A 7,902-nucleotide genomic window follows, 5' to 3' on the forward strand; every position below is an offset into this window, starting at 1 on the left:
GGCATGTGTTGACCAAGGCGTGAAACATGTGCTTAAAGACCATCCGGCCCATCTTGCGACTAACACCAAGAAGGCACTCAATAAACTTCCCAAAACTTTCCATAAAATCTCCAACAGAACCGAGCAAGTTACAAACAGCACGAACAGTCAGCTTTCTGAATCATTGACCAACAAATTGAGCGGTTTTGACACACATGCGTTTCCATCTAAAGCACGCATGCTCCGCAACTTGACGACACGGCGGACGAAGCGCCGAAAGAACGGCTGCTCCCACTTTTGTACCGCGGTGGAATCTCTTGGGACCTCTTGGAACTTGTTAGAACCTATTGAAGCCTGTTAGAATCGTGCTGGATGCGGCTGTTGGTATACGACTGTAGTACAATGGATCGGGCGATCGTAAAACACGCGTGTTTCACGCTTGCGTGACGAAACAATCTTAAGTACGAAATTCATGGCAAAATTTCGCGTGCGATCAGTATCGAGGTTAGTCCGTGTACATATATACGAGAAGTCTTGCCAAATACAGCATCCAACAAATTTCTGTCGGATTACAGATGGTCCCTCAAATTGAAGTGGCCACCTTTCAGGCGTGTATCGTATCGGGTCGGTCTCAATCTGCAGTCCCGAGTGTACAAAGCCTTTATCCGTTGGGTGAATGGAGGAAGTGTAAGCGAGGCGCTAATGCTGCGCGGGGAACCGGTCAGCGCATGAAGAAAGGAGTGGACAAACAGTGGCTGTCCGTGAAATCACGAGCACGAATCCACAGTCGGCGTCACTACCCTCCACTATGTGTACGCAAGTGGAGATGATCTTCAGCATCGTAAGCTTTCCGCCAATCCGTTTTGATACCCTTCCGTTCAACCCTTTCGGTAACATTATGACACACTGAGACTCGCTAACGACGTGGATCTCGCTCTTATAGTCCTGAGAATGCCTAGGATACTTTTCATGCCTGTGGTATAGTTTTCGACACCAATACTGCTGATCGCTGACTTGTGCAAAAAAAAAAATATCTGCCTAATCGCAGGAAAAGGAATTTAAGAAAGGTAGCACAATGAAAATCAATGCACGTTTTTCTTGCGTTTCCATGAAGCCACAGCAGTAAGCAGTGTTGGTTTTAAGACACACAATTCAGCACTAAATACGTACGCCACCTACTTCGCCAGTCATTCGTTTTGCAAATCAAACATGCCTGCTATTCACAGGGACGACAAGTAGGGACATGATTACAAGGGGTTAGAATGACTAACCTCTTGTCTTGTCTAAAGCTAACTTTATTTATCTTCTTGTTTGTTCTTGAAGTCTTATTTTCTGCAGCAAGCCATTTGCTTTGAGTACAAAGGTACAATGCACTGTTTAGTTTTCACCAGTTATTCAAACTGCATGACGCAGTGTTATTCACAGATTAGCCCGTAATTGGAAGCAGTGACGGCTATAACTATAGCGTTAAACAAGGCGCTTTAATACCAGTAGCGTTTCAAGCATAGAAACTGCAATACGCATTCAAAGCAGAGCAGTGCACGAGGAAGCGTCACTGACGCTGTGGACCAGAGCGCTGCTCATAGGCAGGCTAGTTTCTTGCTGGGTTCTTGATGTATGTCACCGGCGGCAAATTAAACGCGACACAAGGAGAAGGCGCAGATGCGGGTACCCCAAGCTGCGTCTTCTCAGTGGCGTTCTGTTTAATTTTGTCTTGTAGAACATAGTAAATCAAGACCGAAGGGCTACTCGCAAATTTGCCTGGTACGCGTGTTCCGAATTGACGAGAACTTATGCACAGACGCGCCTAAAGGAAAATTTATCAGACAGAAACTTTAACAGCGAGTACACATAAGAAAGAAAGAAAGAAAGAAAGAAAGAAAGAAAGAAGGAAAGAAAGAAGGAAAGAAGGAAAGAAAGAAGGAAAGAAAGAAAGAAAGAAAGGAAGAGAAATGTACCAGTAAGTAGGATCGATAGCGGACGTCAAAGATTGTCTCCTAAACTATGCAGGTATTAAGTAAGGACAGCCCGATCTCCAAAGAAAGCCACAAACACTGCCGCGCGAAAGCAACCTCTGCTAAAGTTCTCAGCGGAATACGAAAAGCGACGAAAATTTTCTTCTTCACCTACTCTTTAAGGATCGAAAATTGCAACATTGATATTTTTCTTTTTTTTGTATTCAAAATTGAATCATCGCTTCGGAAACACGTGCTACCATGGACGATGCCAATGCAACAAACGAAACTTGGAAGTGTCCATTGTAGCTACTTCTGTTAATGTTAATGTTAAGTTTAATGAGCTGAGGCAAGAACGATGCACTCACCTATAGCCGTAATAAAGGAACGCTAATCCACTCACAGCGAGCCTCAGAACGCTTGTGTTACTTCTAATCTCGAATATATATAATGAAAATTGCCGTCACGGCCAGGATTTATTCCCGTTTTCGTAGCCACGATGGGTAATTCTGAAGATTAATGGTCCCATCTAGAAAGCTTTTGCCTGTATTCTTAGCCTAGCAGCTTCCTCTTGCCTTTTTTTTTTTTATTGTTTCGTTTATCCCAGAGCACGACTCAAGGCAAGACGATGGCTTAATGCCGGAGGAAACTCTTTTGCCAAAATAATAAAAAGGAAGGAAGCAAAGTATAGGAAAGGAGCGGACGGATGGAAATAGAAGAGGAATTAATGAACACCGCCTATGACTCTTTAGAAAGGACCCTCTCAAGTCCATCCGCAAAGCACTGCCGTGTGAGGGAAAGAGGAGAGGGGGAGGGGGGTCTGGCTTTTTAACGGGAGTCTCCGTAAGCTTGACGAATTAACGAAAGAAATGGAACATGAACTGCACAGCAGACACAGTCAAGTATATTAAACAACATCGTTAAAGTCCGCATCAGCATTGCCAACATATCAGACGTAGTACGTACGGAATCGACCTGCATAGCCGCAGCTGTGCACTTCGCGAAGAACGACATTAATTGCAAGGCAGGCACTTTCGACGAGATTAAATAAGTAAGGAAAAACGGGGACAAGAAATCCCCAGCAACTTAACATCATAGAGGAGGAAATCCGTACGCAAATGGCGCGTAATAAAAAAATAAGAAACGTTCAAGGGGAAAAGTGGTGGCTGCGTATCAGCGCGCCGCACGTTTTCATCCTCTGCATTGCCCGGCTTTGCAGTATATGCAAGGACGGCCCGGGGGCTCTTATCGTATGCCAGCATCTCAATCTAATGACGTAAGAATGTTCTTACGCAACTCGCCGCCGGCGAGGACACCGCTATCACACGAACAGGGATATATACTCTAGTCCACCACCTCGACCCTTCCTTTATAGTATTTTAGCGCTTCAGCGCAGGCGCCTGCAATGCACAAAGAATCCACAGCGGTTTTATTTCTATTTTATTTTTCCTCACTCAAACCAAAGCATTGCCGTTTTCCTCGGCTCTCCTCCTCGTGGCATCATATTGTAAAATATTAACAACAAATAAAAGCATCAGTGGGAGAAAAAAAAAAAAAGATCACCGTTCCTTCGACTGCTCCCTCTTCCCAACTTTCTTTCTCCCCCTCATTTTGCGGTCGTGTTCTCAGACATTACGCCTCGAAAATCGTTCGCGCGCAACACATGTCTGCCTGATTTCCAGCTTGGAGACGGGCTCACCGAGTTCATTAGGCATTCGGTGCGCACATCAAGCCCTTCGCCACGTAGAGTGCCTGCGGCTCGACGATTCAATTCGAAAAAAAGGCATCGGCGCGAGCGATCGCAGAGTCGCCTCCGATAGCCTTCCCGCAAGGTATTTAAGCCGTTTTGTGCGTGCAATTATCCGCGGTCAATCTCGCGGCAAGACGAGAAAAAAGAAAGAAATTAACGTTGTTCTTTTGATTAGCAATTACCCGCCCAACGATCAGTGTCCGCAGATTGAGAAGGCTGATATTGGTTAGTATATATACGCCCCCTCGTAATCGGGATAAAAAAAAGCGAGAGGCAACGCGGCGCTAATAATCGCGCGGCTTTGAACCTCAGCCGTACTATATAAGCCTATAGATAAGCCTCTCGTAAGAGATTACTCGCGGATCGGTTTCCTCGATATTTCTCTGCTTGCAAGAATCCTTGGTATAACGCAATTGGCTGGGCCATAATTATAAAGATAGGTGTATGTTAATGTGGTAGAGACAATTTTTCACTTTTAAAGCAGCGGAAGAAGGCGAGGAAGATGGAGGAAAAGAAACAAGTGGTTATCTGAAGTATAAAAAAAATCATTTTTAGAGTTTCGCTCACGTGAAACACCCGGTATACTAAGACACGTAGCTTTACCTTTCGATAATACAACGTAAGCTCGGTTGCTAGACTAGGCTCCTGGGTTGTAAATACGTAAGTAGATCAACGAGAGACAGGTGGTTATGGTAGAGAACAATTCGCGCACCAGTTGCTGCACTTTGGCAGTCTCTGGTGGTCAATTATTTACTGCACACAGTTCATTTGAAACTACAGGCAGAAGACTCACTTCAATTTGCGCCGATGTTTTTAGTAGAACTTGAACATTCGATAAAATTGTGAAATCTATAGCTTCGCAGTGACGACTGGCTTGATCGCGAAATGCAGTGAGCAAATGTTTTGCCTGCATTTTTTATGCTTGTAACGAAACTTTCCTTCATCGAGGATGTGAAAATCAAGCATATAGCATTTGATATTGCTCTCCCCTTTCTCAATTGACTTCATTGCTCCTATAACGGATTTGACTATAAGTGAAGTTTGGTACAACATGATCAGCAAGGTGACTAAAAACAAGGTGAACATGCAACTTCAGAGTTTCCTTATCCCAACGTAGCTTTAAGATATATAAGCTGGCTGAGGCGACGATCGAAAAAGAAGAACACACCATCACCTCTGACAAAATGACGCCCCCACGCGTATCAACGTATTGCGACTTGTGCACACAGGAAACGATACATGTTCTAACCGGTTTTAGACCCTCTTGTAACATGCTTCGCGCACAGTAAGTTATTTTGTCAGGTCAGCTTTGTCAAGACGAAAAAAAAAAAAAAAAAATCCGCGGCATGTTACACTTCTGTAACACCTGGAGGCGAAAGCCTGCTGCACATTCGGTAATGCATTAAGTCATACTATCGGAGGGTCAGAATTCTTGCAAGGCACAACGAGCCGCTGCTTAGAATAAACGTGCGGCAGGCCGCCGCCTGCGAGCTTCGGCCTCCACTCTACGTTGCTGTGTCGCATCGCCGCGTTGCTGGTTTCGCAGGTCAGCTTCTTCGGCTCGTTTTCGACGATTAAGCTGCGGGTTCGCGCGCTCGTATACAGTGGGGTCAGACTCGACTTTACGCTGCATCCTCTCAGCAGGGGAAAGTAGCACTCGCGGTCGAATGCCTTGCCCCCGCCGCTTCACATGTCGCACCTCGTTTCTCGCTTGGCGAGCATCCGGGCCGTAGTGTACTTCCGAAGGGGGTACGCAACGCTTTATTGATGGTTCAGATGTTTGTTCTGAGCTTCTTTATTAAAACGTATGCTGTTCTGTGTCACGGTTGTACGGGTGATTTCAATGAATGTATGAGCCATTGCATTTTTGCTTGCGTACGGGGGTACGAGCTATTGCTGTTGATAATTCTTGTGTCACGCTACTAGACGCCACCTTAAGGGGGTATGAGCCATTGCAACGAGCCGCTTAAGGATTTCGCCTTAAAAATCACGGTACCGTGTTTATACCAACTCAAGCCAATCCAGCAGGCCGAAGATGCCGCTAGTACCCAAGGGCTCGAGGCCGTCATTTAGGCAGAGGCCTAGGTCTCAAATCTGCTGTGCACAAATAAAGTTTATTCCTCCTCCTCGTCCGTGTTCAATGCTCACAGGACCTCCGAAACTTGTTTTTCCTTTAAACACAGTTTCCTGTCCCGCGGTAACGGGGGAAGCAAAGAGGGAGAAATCATCTGAAATACCAACTAAGATGCGCCTCCTTGTGTGGCTTCCAGGTCTGCAGTTTCCAGGCACGTGCCTTCTATTAAAGCGTGCCATAAGTGCTTGCCGGCGCTGCGCATGCCAGCAGTATAATATTAAACTCACACCCATGCAGAAGGACTTGGCAGCCGAACAGCGGCGGGCAATTAAGTTCACACGCCTCGCGCGTCCTTCCGCCCGGCAGAGATAGCGCGCGTCGCTATTGTGTCTCGCCTTACGGACGTGTGCTATACGTATACATAACTCTCATCGTGCCACGCAAAGACGTCGACGTATACGGTCACCGCTTCCGAACGCAAAGAGTACAGAAGAAAAAAAAAATGAAAGTAAGAAAGTCAAACACAAGCGGCTTCGAATGCAAAGGTCGCAACTGAATGAGAAATGGCTTACGAGAAAAAAAAAAAAAAAAAACGGTACACGAAGCACAGGGAAGATAAGTTCAAAGAAAGAGCCGTTATCGGGAGGCCTGTGTTTCTCGTCGCCAATTTTTTTTAAAGCACCGCGGGTGGCCTACACGCATACGCGGCGGGCGACCGCTTTTTCGAAGAAGGCCCGCTGCTGACCAAGGTTAGGCCCCTCGAGATGAGATGGCGGCTCGCCAAAAAAAAAAAAAAAAAGGTTCTCGCCAGGCGGATAGCCGCAGCGGAGAACGCAGGGACAATACGCCACCACGACAGCGGCGACGGTTGGGGCGGGCGGCTGCAGTCGCGCGCGCGCGAAGCCGTTCTCTCGCTGCGAAAGAGTCTCGTCCACTTGCGGGTGGAAAACAATTACTGCGCCCAAAGAACGAGAGCCAACTCGACCTCGCCACGACGCCAGCGCAGCCGACTTTGTGCCGGCGAGATCGGCGCGCGCCGGCGCCCAGATAAGGTGCAACACGCTGCGTCCACAAAGAAAGGGAGAGGGAAGTAGCGATGGCGCCATGACTCTTTCCTTTCTTTTTCTTTTCTATTTAGCCGCGTGGCACCACCACCCTTGCCTAAGCAAGGAGTGACTCACGCAAGGATCGCGCCCATGTGTGTCCAGATGCCAGAATAGGAAAGAGGAATGGCGCCTGTAGCCACAAAGCTGCGTTTGAAACGAAAGGGGTCGCCGTCGTTGGGCTGAACGAAAAGATTTGCGTCTCACTTTTGGTTGGCATCGATGCGCTGACGTGCTGTCGTACCCTGTGGCTCCTCGAGGTTGTAGGGGAGCGTCGGCGATGACTGAAACACTCAGCTGCTGCGTGGGCGTCGTACCACGACTTCACTGCGAGGGAAAATGGGCGATGGAAGCGTGATTGCAAGAACGTGGGAATTTCCTGGGCAAAGTCAGTTGCCGAGTGGGCGCCAGTCGCATCTTGATCTGCTTGCTTGGTCTCGAATCACCCGTCACTTCTAAATAAACGGCTCCGTAGTTTGAAAGCTGAGTTCTCGACTTGCAGTCGCGCGAATTACAGTCTCCGAGGCGAAGACGTGTTCAGGAGCAGGGTCTAGACACACGTCGGCACGGAGGGCATCACTAGCTCCGTCCCAGCTCTTCGCTCAACCGCACTCAGTGCGCCGGTAGAAGGCGCTGGGGTGCCCTTCACCATCCGCTCACGTGGTTTGGGCGAAGCTTTTGCGACCGACTATAACACGTGTGTCTCGCCGACACAGTCATAACTGCTTTGCGGAAGAGCATTGCCATCAACACGCCGGCTATTTAGAAGTCGGGCATAATATCGTTCAAACGGAAAAGAAGCGTGCCGCCTTTAACAGAACAAGCACGTGACATCACCTTCCATTGAATGAGGATCCTATTTCGGTACTTTGTAGCTTCTTTCTTTTAACACGAAGTTTTATTGAGAGTAACCACGGGCATATTCTCAGAATTCACAGTTGTCAAATGTTCAGCAGAGTACACAATTTCTGGCTATGTAGAAACTGCAAAAGGGAATGTTCATTCTGCAAATAACTTGACAATCAGAAAGTCGAAAGAAGA

The 7,902-nt window shown here is 47.4% G+C and overlaps 1 long non-coding RNA gene across 6 annotated transcripts in view; it reads right to left on the minus strand.

The window, feature by feature from the left end:
• Positions 1 to 7,565, minus strand: part of LOC126522746 (uncharacterized) — a 785,183-nt gene extending 777,618 nt beyond the window's left edge. For 5 of the 6 annotated variants that reach the window (XR_011895173.1, XR_011895179.1, XR_011895176.1 and 2 more), the window contains exon 1: positions 7,069 to 7,565. This is a non-coding gene — a long non-coding RNA (uncharacterized lncRNA). The remainder of the gene's footprint in view (positions 1 to 7,068) is intronic. The other variant, XR_011895177.1, reaches the window with a different exon arrangement.
• Positions 7,566 to 7,902: the final 337 nt, after the last annotated feature.

This window comes from Dermacentor andersoni, chromosome 6 (genome assembly GCF_023375885.2).
Source record: "Dermacentor andersoni chromosome 6, qqDerAnde1_hic_scaffold, whole genome shotgun sequence".
NCBI classification, from domain to species: domain Eukaryota; kingdom Metazoa; phylum Arthropoda; class Arachnida; order Ixodida; family Ixodidae; genus Dermacentor; species Dermacentor andersoni.